The following is a 19,952-nucleotide window of genomic DNA, read 5'->3' on the forward strand; positions in this document are numbered from 1 at the left end:
CCGGAGATGGAAACAACCTAAGTGCCCATCATCGGATGAATGGATAAAGAAGATGTGGCACATATATACAATGGAATATTACTCAGCCATAAAAAGAAACGAAATTGAGCTATTTGTAATGAGGTGGATAGACCTAGAGTCTGTCATACACAGTGAAGTAAGTCAGAAAGAAAAAGACAAATACCGTATGCTAACACATATATATGGAATTTAAGAAAAAAAAATGTCATGAAGAACCTAGGGGTAAGGCAGGAATAAAGATGCAGACCTCCTAGAGAACGGACTTGAGGTTATGGGGAGGGGGAAGGGTGAGCTGTGACGGGGCGAGAGAGAGTCATGGACATATACACACTAACAAACGTAGTAAGGTAGATAGCTAGTGGGAAGCAGCCGCATGGCACAGGGATATTGGCTCGGTGCTTTGTGACAGCCTGGAGGGGTGGGATAGGGAGGGTGGGAGGGAGGGAGACGCAAGAGGGAAGAGATATGGGAACATATGTATATGTATAACTGATTCACTTTGTTATAAAGCAGAAACTAACACACCATTGAAAAAAAAAAAAAGCTAACATGCCTTCTTGATCTTGTGTGGTGTCACGATGACCCACCACGTTGTACTTACAGATCTGGATTGTGCAAACTGTCTACGGCATTTAAAGTACAGCCCTCTGTCTATATAATTATAAACCTATATAACTGCTTTGACCTTTAACGACCAGAACAGTTCTTGGAGCTTTCTGAGAGGGTGTTCCCGGATTATAATCCTACTTGGCTTGAATAAAATTTTCCATTTCTTTCTTAGGTAGACTGATTAAATTTTCTTGGACACTTCACACAGTGGGTCCAAATGTTATTAGGGTTTTTTCATCCAATGTCATTTTTCCCCCACTGGACTTTTATCTGTTGTGTTAGCTGTCCCTTGCAGTTATTTGGCTGAAGTAATTGGTTGGTGATCATTGATTAAATTCATTACTTTATGCGCTGTAGACCAGTCCCTATTCTACCTAATTCTTATCAGGAATTCTGCATATATAAAGAAGAAACTCCTAATTTTCTATTTGTTTACCCTAAAATGCAGTCTGTACAGCAAAGTAAGGAAAATGCTTGATGCCTTCGCTTTCATTAGCCATTTTCAAAGTGTCCCTTAGACGTTTCGCACGCAATTTCCCAGCGCATCCTCGCGGTGGATCTTGGCCTTTCTCCTGGAAATGGGAACTACATGACCCAGAATGCCTTGCGTCGAAGGCAGAGTCCCTGAGCCAATAAAGGCTCAGGAAAAAGGAGTTTCTGTTTGGGCACAAAGCGTCGGGCGGGACTTCCTGTCTCCTCCTCCAGGTGGCCATTTTAATTGGCCTTGGTCTGTTTCAGCTCCGCAACGCTGGGTAGGGACGGAGGTGACGGGAAAGAAGAGGTGCGAGAGGAGGGGCTGACCCTGTGGCACAGAGGCGGGCCTGAGGTTCGGCGATGTCTCTCGGGGTGCCCAGCGCCAGGCCCGGGAGAGGGACCGCAGTGTCCGCGTCCTGCCTCCTCTCCCGCCGCTACCGGCCCCGCCCCGCCCACAGAGTCCGATGGCTGCGGCGGCGCTGAGGGACCCGCCTGAGGTAAACGCTCGTCCTCCGACCCCTCACCGTCCTCACCCCACCAGACACTAAGCGGGGCGCCTGCTCACGTGCCCGCAGCCCAGGCCGCGGTGTCCTGGACGGTGAGGTGGTCGTGGGTGGGGCCCTGTTTCAGACAGACAGTGTGATGGCTCGTGGGAGAGGTTTCAGGTGGAGGGACCGCAGGTGCAAAGGCTTGGAGGTCGGATTGAGGCGGAAGGATTCGGGAAACCTGTGACCCATGTTCTGTCCGCAGGGAACAAACAACGTGAAGCAAAGCCTGGAATAGCAGGATGAGGGTTCTTAATGTTAGAACTCTAGAAGCCATGGGGAGTTTTAAGAAAAGAAATACAGGATCTACGTCAGAGTTTAAAAATTTCCCAAAAGCTGTTCAAAGGAAAAACGAAAGAGGCGATGACGACATTTAGGTACTGGGAGGTTGAGTATTTGTTCAGGTTCTCACGCAGCTGGTAAGGACACTGATCATTGAGATTAGACCATCAGCCTGAGGTCACCTGGCTCCAGGGTCAGGGAAGGGTACAGGGAGGAGATCAGCACATGGAACCTCACCATGGATCCCTTCCTCCGAGCCCTGCCTCTTTGCACAGGTTCCCATGGCTGCAGAAGTGCTTGTGGAATTCACACAGGAAGGTGGAGCGTGTCCCAGTCCCTCAGGGCCACAAACCCCACTCCTGTGTTCTCTGAATTGTGGTTTCCTGGGACTCTTAATCCTATCCCTCCAATTCTTGAGTCTGGGAACGCTGAAGAAACTCCAAACCCATAGCCGTGAATCCATGTGAGCCTTTATATAGAGGTATTCTCATGATTGGCAATCAGTGTAAACAGGCGTGGAGGGTTCTTCCAGGAACTTGTTCCAAGATTTCCAGATGTTTAGAGGTAAAACTGATCAGGGATTGTTCAGGAAACCACAGGTCTCCTTTCTTTTAGGTGAGAACAAAGAGCAGGGACAGGAGTCAGTATAGAAATGGTTCCCTGAAAAGATGTATGTCTATTCTAGAGGCGAAGGGAGATTTGGATCAGAGGAGAGAGATGTTCTTACCAGTGTCTATAAACAGGCTCCATTTGGCTGTAAAGTGGAGAAGAGACTGAAGCTGAGAGAGGAGGGGAAAATCAGGGTAGAGGCTCCTATCATAATCCAGGTGAGGGTTAATGGACCATAATGGTGGCTTAGGAAATGTGGTTGTATTCTGGATGCGTGTTTTAAAAAGGGACAACTAGATTTTTTTCTAATGTGAACAGTGAGGGAGTAAAACAGGAGTCAGAGATTACCCCAGGGTTTCCAGCCTTAGCAACTGTAGGGATGAAAACTCCATCATATGGGATGAGAAAGACTATAGTAAGTGATAGTCACTGGGGGTAACAAGAGCTTTGTTTTAGCCATGTTTAAAGTCTGAGGTGTATCAGAGATCACTGAGTGGAGGCGTGAAAGGAGCAGCTGAACACATAGGTGTGGAAATGTGCGGAGGGGTTTAAGATGGAGACATCCAAAATGTGGTCGGTACTCTGTAGACCATGATGAGTAAGCTGTGGTGACATTAAGGAGGGGCAGTCTTCAGGTTACGGTGTAAAGCTATTAGGTGCCCAGGAAAGGGAGGGTGGGGCTGTGGACTCGATATCTGGCTTCAGTACTTGGGTCATGGTATTGGGCTTCACAAACAAAAGTGAGGAAGGTAAGTGGCCATAAAGGGAGGTTGTGTTGGGGACGACATAGTGTGGCAGATGAGTAGACATTCTAAGTGGCCAATGGAAATGAGAGGGATACAGAGGCCTAGAAGTAATTGAGGCAAGATGACAGTCAGGCTGGAGCTGGTGCTTACTTCCCTATGGATGCTCCAGGATTTTTTGATGACTTTGGTATGCTCTGACATGTTTCATTCAGCCTGGAGGATAAGAACAGGGGAAAATGTCATCATATGTGAGCATCAGTAGGCCTGGGGTGAGCCACCAATGGGCTAGGCTTTGAATGAGGGTTAAGTGGATGGAGGAAAGTTGTGCTTGTTAAGGGAACAACAAGTATAGCATAGAAGTGGAATAGGGCCATGGGTGTCTGAAATGAACAGTCGATTCTGTGTGGCTAAGTCAGAGGTAAGGAATGGAGCCTGTCAGGGCGGCCATTATAGAAGATTTTGTCACTGCCACTGCTAGTGGGAGCCATGGAAGTCTAGAGGATTACTGGATCCTTTATGAATTTGCCAGGCATATTCTGGATGCTGTCAGCTAAGTTGTGGCGTAAGGCCTAAAATTAACTCCCAGTATTATATGCTTCCTTGACATGTGTTGAAACTGGCAGGACCTCAAATGGCCTGAGCAGCAGGTCCCCACTTTGCTCTGCTCCAGTGGATAAGGTCTCCTAACCAAACAACGCTTTTTATAAAGGGGACTAGGTATAATTCCTGCTTATCCCTTTGTAGTGAGTTTCAGTTCCCTGTCAGCCCTTTGGAATTATTCAGAAAAGGAAATTGCATCCTCCCATGGAACCAGGGGCACCTTACCCTCTTGATACTACAAAGCTTATGTCTCACAGTTCTTGGTTGTTCACTGTTTTCCAGAGTGTAACTCCATGTAGCCCTGTATGGAATGTGGTGTCTTCCTATTCCAGGCTGTGGATATATATGATTAATAAGATGCTGCTGATAACATCTTTCCAGTGTCAGGTGCCCTAACCCTAGGCAGAAATCCCACCCTCACCAGTGGAGTGAAAAGGAGGTGATCAGGGCTTCCTTGGTTGTGCAGTAGTTAAGAATCGACCTGTCAATGCAGGGGACATGGGTTCGAGCCCTGGTCTGGGAAGATCCCACATGCCACGGAGCAACTAAGCCCACGAGCCACAACCACTGAGCCCTTGTGCCACAACTAGTGAAGCCCGTGTGCCTAGAGCCCTTGCTCAATAAGAGAAGCCACTGCAATGAGAAGCCTGTGCAGCACAACAAAGAGTAGCCCCCGCTCGCCTCAACCAGAGAAAAGCCTGCGCGCAGCAACAAAGATCCAACACAGTCAAAAATAAAAAAATAAATAAAAATTTAAGAAAAACTTTATTTTAAAAAAGGAGGTGATAAAAATATTTCAACGTGTGGGGAGGCCAGGGAGATGCTTGTAGAGTGGGATGGTGAGGTGGTGGTGGCCATGGGCATGTCTAAATATGAGGGATGTGCAGTCTCGAGAGTGATGTGTACATGGAGAGGGAGTATGTTTCATGGTCCCAGGTCCCTGGTATTGGGACTTACATGACCTTGATCACACCAGGGTTATTGCCTGGTAGGAGTGTTGGATGCCTCTATGTCAGGCCCACAGTTTAAATATCTGTTTGTGCACCTGTCTCTTGTTGCTGACGGCTGGACCCAGTAGTCATTGGGCCCATAGGGAGACAGTAGCACCAATGGCGCCAGGGCCTAGTTTCTCCTCTGACTGGGGAGATTGGGAGGAGGATAGACATAGAATAGATAAATAGGGGAAATGATTGTAGGTCCTCTTGAGAGAGGATTGTTTGTGATTTCATCTGTCCCAATCACGACAGGGCAGTGTGACTTTTGAAGATGTGGCCGTAAACTTTTCCTTGGAGGAATGGGGTCTCCTTGACGAGGCTCAGAGATGCCTGTACCATGATGTGATGCTGGAGAACTTGGCACTTACAACCTCCCCGGGTAAGGCCCTCAAACCCACCCCTGTGCCCTGAACTAGTCTCTGCCCTTTCTTTTTATCCATTGGCAAGTCTCCCCTTCTCACATCAGTACCTGGGCACTGCTTTCTTCCCCAGTTCCCGGAGTAGGTGTTGTGGTTAGTAAGGCTGAGGTGTGAGCACTGCTGTCTCTTCTCTTTGACAGATCCAGCACCTGCTACCCCCTGCCTTGCAGGGATGGATCCAGAGTCAGGAGTCTTATAGGCATGAAGCCCACCTTGTTTACCCTCTCCATAGCCAGGTGAATTTTCCAGATCCAAGGCACCTGTGTACCCCAGGTCCTACTTCCTTCACCTAGCTAACATTTCCTCATTCTTGCTTGTGCCAGAAATTGCTGTTACTGACCCGGTCACTGTTATTATAAGGACAATGGGCTATTCTTACAAGATATTCCTCTGAAGTTCTTTTTGTAAGATTTAATTTTATTTCTTGTGCTCTATCTTTTTGGCCATTGCTGGCTGCTTATCTGTCCTGTCTTTACTTTAGTACTTGAATCATCCAGGTTCTGCGTAGCTGCTCATCAAGGGGGTGAAGTAGAGAGGTTCACAGAATAGAAAGGACTCCAACTACAGCAAGGACTCATACATAGTCTGGCCCTGATAAGTAGCACCTGGGGCAGGGCGTGATGTCAGGGCCGTATACAAATCATGCCAGAAAGCTATTCTCTGACTAGCCTTTTGGTGCCAATCACAGTGGCGGCCACACCTCATTTCTGCCTGTACTTCCCCATTCTTCAGTTAGCCACCTTCTCAACTCTACTACTTGTCACTTTTTATTTCCAACGTAGGGCTAATTCTCACCTCCCTGGACTCCATCTCTCAATGCTTTTTCACACTGGTCCGTCTGCAGTGCTGTCCAACATTGGCCTGTACCATTCATGTCATGAGGTGTGCACATTCTTAATCCTTGAACACCAGCTGCTCTGTTGCAGTTGGATTTTCCTGAGCCTGGATACAACCTACTACATAGTACTCATGTGTCACCACCAAACAAGATCCTGCTGAAAGTTGTTTGCAGAATGAGCTGTAGACCCTGCCTCTTCTCTTTGTGTCACTCCACATGGTTGTGTTCCTCACCTTGTGAGGCCTCCCCCATTCTGTAATCTTTAAAGGCCCAGTGCTGCTAAGCAGCCTCATCCTCAACTTGAACCCAACCACCTTGTCTTGCAAACAGTCCCATGGACTCATCCTTGGATTTGTGAGACACAGATCTGTATTGGGGATTTCTCCTTGCACAGAGTCAACGTGTACATCTCCAGCATTTCTCTGCTTTCAGGTTGTTGGCATGGAGAAGAGGATGAGGAGGCACTTTCTGAGCAGAGTATCTCTGATCAAGGAAGCTCACAGATCAGAATTGTTAAGGCAGGTCTGTCTCCCCAGAAGGCCAATCTCTATGAGATGTGTGGCCCGATCTTGAGTGACATTTTTCACTTGGCTGAGTACCAGGTAGCACGCTGTGGGCAGAAACTACACGTGTGGGACGTGTGAGAAACCATTCTATTTCAGAACAAACCTCCATCACCAAAAGCAGCACACTGGAGAGAAACAATTGAGAAGTGATGTGAGGAGAACATTGTTTGTGAACAGCTGAAAATTCTATGTATCAAGGAAGCCCTTTACCTTTGGGGATGTTGGGAAGGACTTCCTGGGCAACTCAGGATTTCTTCACCAACAGGCCACATGCACCTGGGAGAAGTCAAATAGTGGAACTGAGCGTGCGACTCCCTTTCCAAGGGGAAAAAATCATTATAAATGGGGATACTGCCCAGAAACTTTCAGTGGCAAACACACTTGTTCAGCACCAGAGAGTCCTCACTAGAGGAAGATGTTACACATGCAGCTAATGTGGGAAATCATTTAGCAAAAGCTCCCATCTCATTAGACATGAGAGAGTTCACACTGGAGAAAGGCCTTATGAGTGCAGTGAATGTGGGAAATCCTTTAGCCAAAGCTCTAACCTCATCACACATCAGAGAGTTCACAGTGAGAAAAGGCCTTACAATTTGGGGAATATGCTGAATTCTTTACCTACAGCTCCAGTCTCTTAAAACACTAGACTGTTTACACTGGATCAAGGCCTTGTTAATGCAATGAATACGATAAGGCCATTAGCCCAAGGTTTTGACTCTGGAACCACAGATTTCAGAAGGGAAAAAACATCTTACATGTGCAGGGATGTACAGTTTCCTTTTTCAGTATGTCAACACTTGAGATCCCTCATCGTGGTACCATCTGAATTGAACCTCATACATCCAAACATCTGCAAACATCCCAGGTATGTGGGAGCTGCACTGTACTTTTTAACCTGCCCAGGTCCCTTGCCAGATTTCTGTCATTGACAGTTTCTGTGGCCAAAGCCATTTCACCTCTCCCACCTGGCAGGTACTCACAGTGTACAGCATTCACCCACCCCAGGGTGTTCAGGGAAAGAAACATTGGTCTTTACCATTCACAGGAGGGATTGTGAGAAGCCTGAGCACTCACTCCTTTCTCATTTCTTTGATGAGTTAAGTCACTGACCTGACCCATTTTTGGCCCAAAGGACTCTGCTTGTGACTTGTAAAAATGGACGACCTTATTCAGGGATATTGTTGGCCTCACATAACTCCTATGATGGGATTTTCTAGCCCACATAACTCCTATGATAGGATTTTCTAGCCATCAAGTCACCAATCCAGGAGTAGCTTCCCTCCCATTGCTCTGGTTTGTGCAATTATAAAGGTCTCACTGTTTAAGCCACATTTAATCTTGAGGTTCCATTCACTGTAGGGGATGATTTGAAAACACGGGTTCTGCTAACATAAAGGACTGATCAGCTTTTGTTGGGAATCCCACGCTTTGTGTGCCTTAAGGGCACAATATGATAGCAGTTATACCTCTCTCCATTTTGGCCTTGTTTGCATTATTGCCCAAGGCTTCCAAGGAAAGACTACAGAGCTTTCTGGTTCTAATTTGTGGCCTGAGTGCCATATTTTCTTGGTTCAGAGGTCAGCCTGGGGAAGGAGCAATTGTGACAATCTTCCTTGTTTCTGAGAGTAACATGAAATTGTTGCCTTGTTCACAGGGGATATTGCCTTGAGCTCAGCATTAGTGAGGAAAATATTCTCCCAGGCCCTGCAGTAGAGCCATGTGCCCTTATGTGCAGAATTCTGCAGTGTAGCATCACTGGTTGTAAGATTATAGGGGGAATGATAATTGTTACAGAAAACATTGGATTAATAGTGGGAGGAGGACACTATTACAAGCTGGTTGGAATGTGCCTCATTTAAAGGGGCATCCACAATGACAGTGTTCCAGTCACTGTGGCTGTGAAGGATGAGCATGTACAGAAATTCTCAGATCTCCTGAATTGAGAAGGGCATTACAAGAGAACATAAACTGAAGGTTTTGTGGATTTCTGTAGCCTCTGTGGGCTATCCTCCTCAAGGCCATTTCTGTGCCAGACAGAAAAATGAGAATAGAGAGAAGGGATATCTTTTCATCAAGTAATGGACTTTGTGACCCAGACAGTATTCCTGTTGAATCAGGTGGGAACAGTCTTCATTGCTTCCTTATATTTTTGACCACTGAGGCAAGGTGACCCTCCCAGGGTGTGAGGCAGAAAGTGGTGAAGTCAATAGAGGGGATTTTACAAAAAGAGTAAGAAATCCAGATTTTTATTTTGGATAATATTTTTAAGCTTTAATAAGATATGAATACATACAATAAAATGCACATGGTTAAAATATACAATTTGATAAGTTTTGACATTTATATAAATCCATGGAACCACCATCACATCCATAATAAACCTATCTACCTTCATATTTACCTTGTTTCTTTTATTGATGTTACTCTGACCTCTAGTCAATCATTGATTTATTTTTCTTTACAATAGATAAGTTTGCATTGTCTAGAATTTTATATGATTAAAGTCATAAAGTGTTTATTCTTTTCCCGTCAGGTACCCTCATGTGACATGTTTATTTTGAGAGTCATCAGTGAGTAGTTCATTCTTTTTATATTGACGAGAAGTATGATGTTCTGAGGATATACTACTATTTGTTTATTCATCTGTTTATCCGTATTTGAGTTGTTTCCAGTTTTTGACTGTTGGAAGTAAAATTGCTGCAGACTTTTGAATATAATTCTATACATGGTTATGTTTCACTTTTCCTCTATTAATACTTTAGGGTGCAGTGCCTGAGTTTCAGTCTTAGTGAATGGATGACTTTTTAAAGAACTCTACAGTGTGATCTGAAATGGTTGTTTCCTTTTGCATTCCTACCAGAAGAGTTTGGGACTTCCATTTATTCCATATCATTGCCAATATGTTTAGTCTTTTTAAACTTTTTTTTTTCTTTTTAATTTGGCTGCATCAGGTCTTAGTTTGTGGCACATGGGATCTTCATTAAGGCATGCGGGATCTTTTTTTGCGGTGTGTGGGCTCTTCGTTGCAGCATACGGGCTTCTCTCTAGTTGTGGTGCACAGGCTCCAGAGAGCATGGGCTCAGCAGTGGTGGCGCACTGGCGCTCTAGTTGTGTCATGTGGGCACTCTAGTTGTGGCATGTGGGCTTAGTTGCCCCACAGCACATGGGACCTTAATTCCCTAACCAGGGGTCGAACCCGTGTCCCCTGCATTGGAAGGCAGATTGTTAACCACCGGACCGCCAGGTTAGTCCCAAGTCTTTTAATAAGACTTTTTGACCCTTTTAATAAGTGTATAGCAGTATCTCACTGTGGTTTTAGTTGCATTTCTCAGATGTTTTATGACGTGGAGCATTTTTTTCATTTTTTAAGTCCTCTTTTGGTAAAATGTCTTTTCATAGCTTTTGTCCATTTAAAAATAATTAATTTTGACTATTTCTCTCTTCATTACTAAATAAGATAATGAAACAATGAAGACTTGAAACTTCATTCTTTAGTGATGTGACTCCTAGCCATAAGAAATAATTATTTTTGAATTCTGAAATACTATTTCCTAACTTTTTTTCTGCTGTACACAGTGCAGTGGCCACATACAGCATATGCTTTTTAAAGTTTAATCAGCATTACTAACATATTCTCCATAATCAAGCCAAGATTTGTATTGTTTGCAGTTTCCCCAGTGTGAATATTCCCACTTTCGTCGATTTAAAACTTCCAATGTGATATCACTGAACATGGAGTTTGAAAGTTGACAGTAGCACACCAATATATTCTATTTCCACTGTAGTGATACAGTAGCCACAAGCTTCAAGAACATAGAAGAAAAATGTAGTGAAATGACTAAGAAGTTAGAAGGTTTTGTTTGTTTGTTTGTTTGCAGTACGCAGGCCTCTCACCGCTGTGGCCTCTCCCGTTGCGGAGCACAGGCTCCGAACGCGCAGGCTCAGCGGCCATGGCTCACGGGCCCAGCCGCTCCGCAGCATGCGGGATCTTCCCGGACCGGGGCATGAACCCGTGTCCCCTGCATCGGCAGGCGGGCTCTCAACCACTGCGCCACCAGGGAAGCCCTAGAAGTTTTTATATATTTTTAAACAATTCAATTGCGGTAAAATTACATAAAGTAAACTGCACATATTTTAAATGTACATTTTAATGGTTTGACACGTGCTTACAACTGAAACCAAAATTTTCCTTCTACCTATTTTAACTTAGTTTAAAGTTAAACTTCTCCACATATAAAATTACTGATACAATGACATATCATTTGTTATTTCTAATATACATAAAAATGGAAAAGATTGTATTAGGAAACTGGATGAACCCCTTTCCAATCTGCCACCATTATTTATCATTTCTTGGCCATTGTTTCATTTATCTTCATATATGCTAGAGGATTATTCTACTTTTAATCCCAGACATAACATATAATGCATAACCTCTTCAGGATGCATTTTTAGAAATTGAGTGCTCCTTCATAACTCTAATAACTATCACATAAAATGAAAACACTTAAGAATTTGGAAGTATGCTCAGTTTTCTCAACTGTCTCAAAAATGTATTTAAGGCAGATTAATTACGGTCAGGATCCAAAATGTATTCTTAGGGTTTTTGGTAACTGTGTCGCACTAAGTCTCTTAACCTTTAAGTCTCACTTGCCATTTTTATTCTTATTTGTTGATCAGAATTAGGCAGATTATAGATGTGGTTTATTGAATCTCTGATACTGTTTAACTGATCACCCTTTCCCCATAATCCTGTGCAGTAGATATTAATGAGGTAGGTGATTGAAGTTTGGTCCCAGCAAAGTGTGTGATGGTGACTATTGGGTAAATAAAAATAAACTCTCTGGACTCAGAAATCTTCTCCTCAAAGGTGGTAGTGACAGAAAACACTTTTATTATCGAGTAAGCATTAAACCAGAGTTTGATATGTATCACAGGTCATATGCTAAGAAATTGCAAAGGCTGAAAAAAAAACTCCACCTTATGTAGCTAAGCAGGTACAACTCATTACATACATATTTTGATGATAATAACTAGTCACCTAGCTCTAGTACCCGTGCCATGCTCAGTCACTGGCTGAGAATAGCTTGCTGAGAATGACCTTTGGAATGCTGTGGTGGCTTCCAAGGCAGCACAGCTGGGGGTTGTTGGCCAGCTGCACTCCTCAGAGAAGGATACATCGTAAAGGAAAAACTGAGCAGCCTACTTTCATGGCTGCCCAGAACTGAAACTATATGTATAATATTAGATTAATTTTAAATATGGTTTCGTCAGAGCAAAGAGGCAACAGAATAATCCTTTGGCAGGTCTCTCGCAGATTCTTAAACTTCCATCTGATTCCTTATCTTAAAACCATCAAAGTAGGTCTACTCTAAAAGTAAGAAATAGGCCCAGAAAACAAACAAAAAAATAGCCAAGAGAATTTGACTGTACCACTTGTCACACATGGTTCTTCTTCTAAATTTATCTGGCAATTGGGGTGACTATTGTGAAAGGAAAATAAAAATGGAGCCGATATTGCTCAGGGCTGTCTAAAATGGAGCCGGGAATCTATTAAGGAAGTGTGACTTATGCACCTCTCAGCCTGGATGGAATCTGATCTTTTGACTTCTTATTGTCCTAATGAGGCCATCCAGAACATCTGCCAGAAAGTCAAGATTCTTATCAAACCCTCATCGTAAAATAACTCATGACAGCCTGTCTACTTATCAGACCAAAACCCTAAAATAACTCCTGATTTCTTAAGGACAAATAGTTCCTAAATTGCATCAGACTCAATCACAATTCTCAAGAGGCAGCTTTAACAAACTCAGAGCTTTTTGTCTTTGTAAGCCCCTTACTCTCTTCTCCTGGAACATCTTTTGGGGTTACCTGAATCTGTGTCTCCTGAATTGTAGACTCCAAATAAACTTTTCCTTTTTTATAACGTTTTTGTTTGGTTTGGGTTTTTTTGGCTATGTTGGGTTTTCGTTGTTGCGCGCGGGCTTTCTCTGGTTGTGGTGAGTGGGGGCTATTCTTCACTGTGGTGCATGGGCTTCTCGTAGTAGCTTGTCTTGTTGCAGAGCATGGGCTGTAGGCACGCGGACTTCAGTAGCTGTGGGTTGCAGGCTCAGTAGTTGTGGCACATGGATTTAGTTGCTCCGCGGCATGTGGGATCTTCCCAGACCAGGACTTGAAACCATGTCCCCTGCATTGGCAGGTGGATTCCTAACCACTGTGCCACCAGGGAAGTCCCTAAACTCTTCTTATTTGCAGCCTCCTATATTGTGTTTTGGTTGGCATTACATGGTGTCAGAAGAGCTTGGATTCAGTTAAGGTGCCTGCAAGAGCCTGTTATGCTTTATCAATCATCTCCTTGGTGATCCCAAATCGTGGTGGTGAGTCCTCCTGTACCTAAGCCACCCATGTTGGTAGAAGTTCTAGTTTATTTGGGTGTCCTCTATTGCCGGCTTCTGTCCTCTAGGATTTTGTTTCCTGTTTTGAGCGGCCTCCAGCATTTTGCTTCCTGTTTGTTTTTTGGGTTTTTTTATTTTATTGAAATATAGTTGATTTACACTGTGTTAATTTCTTCTGTGCAGCAAAGTGACTCAGTTATATATATGTGTGTAATCTTATTCATATTCCTTTCTATTGTGGTTTGTCACAGGATATTGAGTATAGTTCCCTGTGCTATATAATAGGACCTTGTTGTTTATCCATCCTTTATATAATAGTTTGCCTCTGCTAATCCCATACCCCCAATCCTTCCCTCTACTACCCGCCCTCCGCCTTGGCAACCACATGTGTATTCTCTATGTCTGTGAGTCTGTTTTTCTTTTGTAGCATTACCCATTCCACAGGCAGGGAAACTGAGTGTCCAGAACCAGGGGACAGTCCTGTGGCTGGGAAGAGGCAGAGCAGAGACCTGAACCCCTGTGGCAGAAGTATCTCAGGGTGCCTCCTATGTATACAGGTGCCCTGGGCAGTTCCCTGCTGGCTAAAGACACAGGTGTAGCTGCCAGGTAGGACCCCAAGTAGGGATCAGAGCTGCTATGGGAAGAGCCCCCTGATGGGCTGGGGCCCCTCAGCCCCTGGAACTCTCTCCTGTTGTTGCAGCCTCCCCAAGGGCACTGCCACCACTCTCCAGGGTATCAGGACTCCCAACAGCTACCTCCTTGGGGGCCTTACTATGGGCCCGGCCCTATGCATCTTCCCAGAGCCCCTGAGGCAGCTCCATCATTAGCCCCATTTTGCACTGGGGGAAACTGACAATGTGTGGGACTGGAGGGGGTATCTCTTACTGTGACCCCGGCAGAGGTGGGGATGCAAAAATCAATCGCAGGCTCACCCACTGTGTTCCCCTTTCCCTCTGGCCTGTTTCCACCCAAAAAAACCTCTCCTTATTCCCTCGGGCTCCTCTTAGAAGCCTTCTCAACCTCTTCCCTGTTGCCCTGCAGATCCTCTCCCAAATGCTGATGGTCCCTGTGTTAATTTGCTAAGGTTGACAAAACATGGCACCATAGCCTGGGTGCTTTAAACAACAGAAAATTATTTCCTCACAATTCCAGAGGGTAGAAGTCTGCGATCAAGAGGTTAACAGTGGTTTCTTTGGAGGCTTGTAAATAGCTGTCCTCTTCCTCTGTCTTTACATGGTCTTCCCTCTGACATGGCTCCCCACCCCCACAGGCATGCAGCACCTTCCCCAGGTGTCACCCCAAACACATGACTGGCCCTTGCTGCCACATGTGAGTCATCCCAAGGCTGTTGGTCTTCCTACTAACATCACCTCAGGGCGTCTTCTCCAATCAGTGTCCCATTACTCAGCTGTCACTGTTGTGGACATTGGAAGAGATGCTAAGGACTAAGAATGTCTACTGTAACACTCCCCTGTCCCTGTCCCCATGGTTCTTCTTCTCACTCCCTCCAGCTGGTGAATTTGGTCCTCCCCAACACTAGGTAAAAAGCAAACCAATGACTGCTAATCCCTAAGAATATTCCTGCTCTCTCTTGGGGAACTAAACTTGACCACCATTCCCTGAATGGGCTAGATGAAGTCTGGCCTGTCTTGTAAATCCTGCATCATTCACATATCACAGGATGACAGTGTCCCACACTTGTTACACTGTGTCCCCAGATATATATAGGCAGGTCATATCCAATACCTGAAACGTTTGTTTCCAGGCTGTGTTATGGTGTGGTAGCAAAACACAGTCACAATATTTGTGTTTCTAGGTGTGTCACATACAAATTATTTTATTTGACAAATACACACGTAAAAAACAAGAGATTTACTTCTCCCTGTTGAAAATGGGGAATGAGATTTCGTTCCTCTCCCTTAGACGATTTACCTTAGAAAACTTGCAGGAACTGTCTCATCTCTTTTAAAATGCATGTCTTTGAAGACTAGAGAGGCCTTTTTTCAGCTGGTCTTTTTTTTTCTTCCAGTTTTAGGATTCAGAAATGTCTTTCTCAAGAACCTGCTTTCTCCTCAAACTGCAGACATCAGGGAGTTAGCTCATTTATCAGTTCTTGTACGAGGATAGGAGTCTCATCTTAGTGGATGCTGTGCTCCAACTTAAAAAACTACCTCCTATTACAAAGATGAGAAGTTTGTGTTTCCTGTGGCTAAAACCGATAAGCAAACACAGATAGTCACCCCAATTACCAGGTAAAATTAGGACTCTGTATGACAAATGGCACTGTCAACTCCTCTTACTTGAGGACTAGATATTGTTTATCTTGAATATACATATGCAGTGGGTTGTATCTGTTTGGATAAATAGGGGATTTAGGTTTTTTCTGTCTTTGCAGTTTCCTGGTGGATTGCCTGTGATGCACGAGTACTTTGCTTTAATGTTTATTCAATAATAAAAGTGGTTTTCTGTCTCTACTACCATTGTGGAAAGGATTACCAGGTTGGGAGAGATTTTTGTTTTTACTTCCCTAACAGTCATCATCAGGCACCTGTCTGCAGGGATCAAACTTCATCACCCATCTCGTCAACATCTAGTATACAGGATATATGGGGGGAGGGTGAACAGTTAAACAATATTAGAGACTCATTAAGACCCATCTTGCATGTGCCAAATTCTGATGAACCAATGACAGCAAATTATGAGAAACAAATAAGAATTTTAAAAGATAAGTGGACCCCACATGTTAAGAGATCTGTGAGACAGAGCTACTGAACCCTGTAAGGATATATTTTGGATTCTGATTGCAACTAATTTGACTTAAGAAACAAACACATTTTTGAGACAATTCAGCATTGATACAACGTTTATATTTTTCTGATAACTATTGTGTTATGAAAAATCCATTCTGAAGAGATTATGCATTAAGTGATACCATGTCTGGAATTAGTACAGTAGTTCCCCCTTATCTGCAGCAGATGCGTTCCAAGACCTCCAAGTAGATGCCTGAAACTACAGATAGTACCAAACCCTATATGTACTATGTTTTTTCCTATACATGCATACCTATGATAAAAATTATAACAATAGCTGTAATAAAAGTTAAGTGAATGTGGTGTCTCTCTCAAAATAGCTTATTGTACTGTAGTCGCCCTTTTTGTGATGATGTGAGATGATACGATGCCTATGTGGATTCACTGGACAATGGGATGATTCATGCTGTGGGTGGGACGAAGAGGGCGGTGAGAGATTGCAGCATATAGAAAGGCACGCAATTTAAAACTCATGACTTATTTCTGGAGTTCTCCATTTAATATTTTCAGACCTTAGTTGACCTTGGGTCACTGAAACCCCAAAAAGCAAATCTGTGAATAAGGGAGAGACTGTGGTAAACTAAGGCACTGGTGTAAATGGGGAAAGATGAAATAAGAATGGCCATGAAATGATGGAAGATGGGGATGGATTCATCTGGTTTCATTACAGTCTCTTTCTTTTTTTCATAAGTCTTTTTTTATAACAAAAATATATATGTCCTTGTATCAGTAATTTTATATGCTGAGAAGGATAAATTTTAAAAGGCAGCAGGAAACTTGGTTTCAGGGTTGTAAGCATGCATCAGTAGATCAAAAGGTAGATTTTAAGTATGTGTGGTTTAAACTGTTTTCAATATATAGTACATCATCTGCAAACACTGACAGTTTTACTTCTTCCTTTCCATTTGGATTCCTTTTATTTCGTTTTCTTCTGATTTCTGTGGCAAGAACTTCCAATACAATGTTAAACAAAAGTGACAAGAGTGGGCATCCTTGTCTTGTTCCTCATATTAGAGGAAATGCTTTTAGCTTTTCACCATTGAGTATGATGTTATCTGTGGGCTTATATATGGCCTTTATTATGATGAGTTATGTTCACTTTATGCCCACTTTCTGGAGAGTTTTTATCATAAATGGATGTCAAATTTTGTCAAAAGCTTTCTCTGCGTCTATTAAAATGAAATGTTTTTATTCTTTAATTGTCAATGTGGTATATCACATTGATTTGTGGATATTGAAAAATCCTTCCATCCCTGGGATAAATTCCATTTGATCATGGTGTATGATCCTTTTGATGTATTGTTGGATTCAATTTGCTGATATTTTGTTGAGGATATTTGCATCTATGTTCATCAGTGATATTGACCTGTAATTTTCCTTTTTTGTGATACCTTTGGTTTTGCTAGCAGGGTGATGCTTGCCTGGTAGAATGAGTTTGGAAGCATTCTTTCCTCTGCAATTTTTTGGGAATAGTTTGAGAAGGATAGGTGTTAACTCTTCTCTAAATTTTTGGTAGAATTCACCTGTGAAGCCATCTGGTCTTGGACTTTGGTTTTCTGGTAGTTTTAAAACTAGTGATTGGGGCTTCCCTGGTGGTGCAGTGGTTGGGAGTCCGCCTGCCGATGCAGGGGGCATGGGTTCGTGCCCTGATCTGGGAAGATCCCACATGCCATGGAGCGGCTGGGCCCGTGAGCCATGGCCGCTGAGACTGCGCGTCTGGAACCTGTGCTCCGCAACGGGAGAGGCCACAACAGTGAGAGGCCCGCGTACCACCAAAAAAAAAAAAAAAAAAAAAAAAAACCCACTAGTGATTGAATTTCCTTACTGGTAACTGCTCTGTTCACATTTTCTATTTCTTCCTGGTTCTTGGGAGATTGTAACCTTCTAAGAATTTGTCCATTTCTTCTATGTTGTCCATTTTATTGGCATATAGTTGTTTGTAGTAGCCTCTTATGATCCTTTGTATTTTCATGGTTTCAGTTTAACTTCTTTTTCATTTCTGATTTTATTGATTTGGACCCTCTCCCCTTCTTTCTTTTTTTTTTTTTCTTTTTTTTTTTAAAGATGTTGGGGGTAGGAGTTTATTAATTAATTAATTTTATTTTTGCTGTGTTGGGTCTTCATCTCTGTGCGAGGGCTTTCTCTAGTTGTGGCAAGCGGGGGCCACTCTTCATCGCGGTGCACAGGCCTCTCACTATGGCGGCCTCTCCCGCTGCAGAGCACAGGCTCCAGATGTGCAGGCTCAGCAGTTGTGGCTCACGGGCCCAGTTGCTCCACGGCATGCGGGATCCTCCCAGACCAGGGCTCGAACCCGTGTCCCCTGCATTAGCAGGCAGACTCAACCACTGCACCACCAGGGAAGCCCTCCCTTTTTTTCTTGATGAGTCTGGCTAGAGGTTTATACATTTCGTTTATCATTTCAAAGAACCAGCTTTTGTTTTCTTTGATCTTTTCAATTTTTTTTGTCTCTAATTCATGTCTTTCTGCTCTGATCTTTATGATTTCTTTTCCTTCTACTAACTTTTCATTTTGTTCTTTCTCTAGTTCCATTAGGTATAAGGTTAGATTGAGATTTTTCTTGTTTCCAGAGGTAAGATTGTATTGCTATAAACTTCCCTCTTAGAATTGCTTTTGCTGCATCCCATAGGTTTTGGATCTTCGTGCTTTCGTTCTTTCTTTTTCATTTCTGCCTAGTTGTTTTCTTTGTTTCTTTCTTTGCTGCACTGTGCAGCTTGTGCCATCTTAGTTCGCTGACCAGGGATTGAACCCAGGCCCTTGACAGTGAAAGCATGGAGTCCTAACCACTGGACCACCAGAGAATTCTCTGTCTCTAGGTATTTTTTGATTTCCTTTTTGATTTCTTCAGTGATCCATTGGTTGTTTAGTAGCATATTGTTTAGCTTCCACGTGTTTGTGGTTTTTACAGTTTTTTTCTTGTAGTGGATTTCTGATCTCATAATGTTGTGATTGGAAAAGATGCTTGATACGATTTCAATTTTCTTAAGTTTACCAAGGCTTGCTTTGTGGCCCGCCATATTATTAATCCTGGAGAACGTTCCATGTGCATTTGAAAAGAATGTGTATTCTGCTGCTTGTGGTTGAAATGCTTTATAAATATCAATTAAGCCCATCTGGTCTAATGTGTCATTTAAGGCCTGTGTTTCCTTACTGAATTACTGTATGGGTGATCTGTCCATTGATGAAATTGGGCTGTTAAACTCCCCCACTATTGTGTTACTGTTGATTTCTCCTTTTATGGCTGTTAGTATTTTCCTTATATATTGAGGTGCTCCTATGTTGAGTGCATATATATTTACAGTTGTTATATCTTCTTCTTGATTGATCCCTTGATCATTATGTGGTGTCCTTCTTTTGACTCTTGTAACAGTCTTTATTTTAACATCTGTTTTGTCTGATATGAGTATTGTTATTCCAGCTTTCTTTTGATTTCCATTTGCATGGAATACCTTTTTCAATCTCCTCACTTTCAGTCTGTAGGTGTCCCTAGATTTGAAGTGGCTCTCTTATAGACAGCATATATACTGGTTTTGTTTTTATATCCATTCAGCCAATCTATATCTTTTGGTTGGAGCATTTAATCCATTTACATTTAAGGTAATTATCAATATGTATGTTCTTATTGCTGTTTTGTTAATTGTTTTTGATTTATTTTTGTAGGTCTTTTTTCTCCCTTTCCTCTTCTGTTCTCTTCTCTTCTGATTTACTGAGACATCTTTTCTTTTTTTGGCAGTCCTGTGTGGCTTGCAGGATCTTAGTTCACTGACCAGAGATTGAACCTGGGCCCACAGGAGTGAAAGCGCTGAGTCCTAACCACTGGATAGCCAGGGAACTCCTTCTTCTCTTGTGATTTGATGACTAACTTTAATGTTGTGTTTGGATTCCTTTTTTTTTTTTTTTGGTGTGTGTATCTATTGTAGATTTTTGGTTTGTGATTACCATGAGATTTGATATAGCAGTCTATATAAACAAGATTATTTTAACTTGCTGCTCTTTTAATTTCAAATGCATGTCCAGTATCCTGC

At 43.0% G+C, this 19,952-nt stretch overlaps 1 long non-coding RNA gene across 1 annotated transcript; it reads left to right on the forward strand.

Moving 5' to 3' along the window:
* Positions 1–1,340: 1,340 nt before the first annotated feature.
* On the forward strand, positions 1,341–9,098 carry LOC101325149 (uncharacterized). The gene is made up of 3 exons (XR_012328256.1): positions 1,341–1,601; positions 5,134–5,260; positions 6,571–9,098. It is a non-coding gene; the product is annotated as an uncharacterized lncRNA (long non-coding RNA).
* Positions 9,099–19,952: the final 10,854 nt, after the last annotated feature.

The sequence above is a fragment of the Tursiops truncatus genome, chromosome 19, assembly GCF_011762595.2.
Source record: "Tursiops truncatus isolate mTurTru1 chromosome 19, mTurTru1.mat.Y, whole genome shotgun sequence".
Classification (NCBI taxonomy): domain Eukaryota; kingdom Metazoa; phylum Chordata; class Mammalia; order Artiodactyla; family Delphinidae; genus Tursiops; species Tursiops truncatus.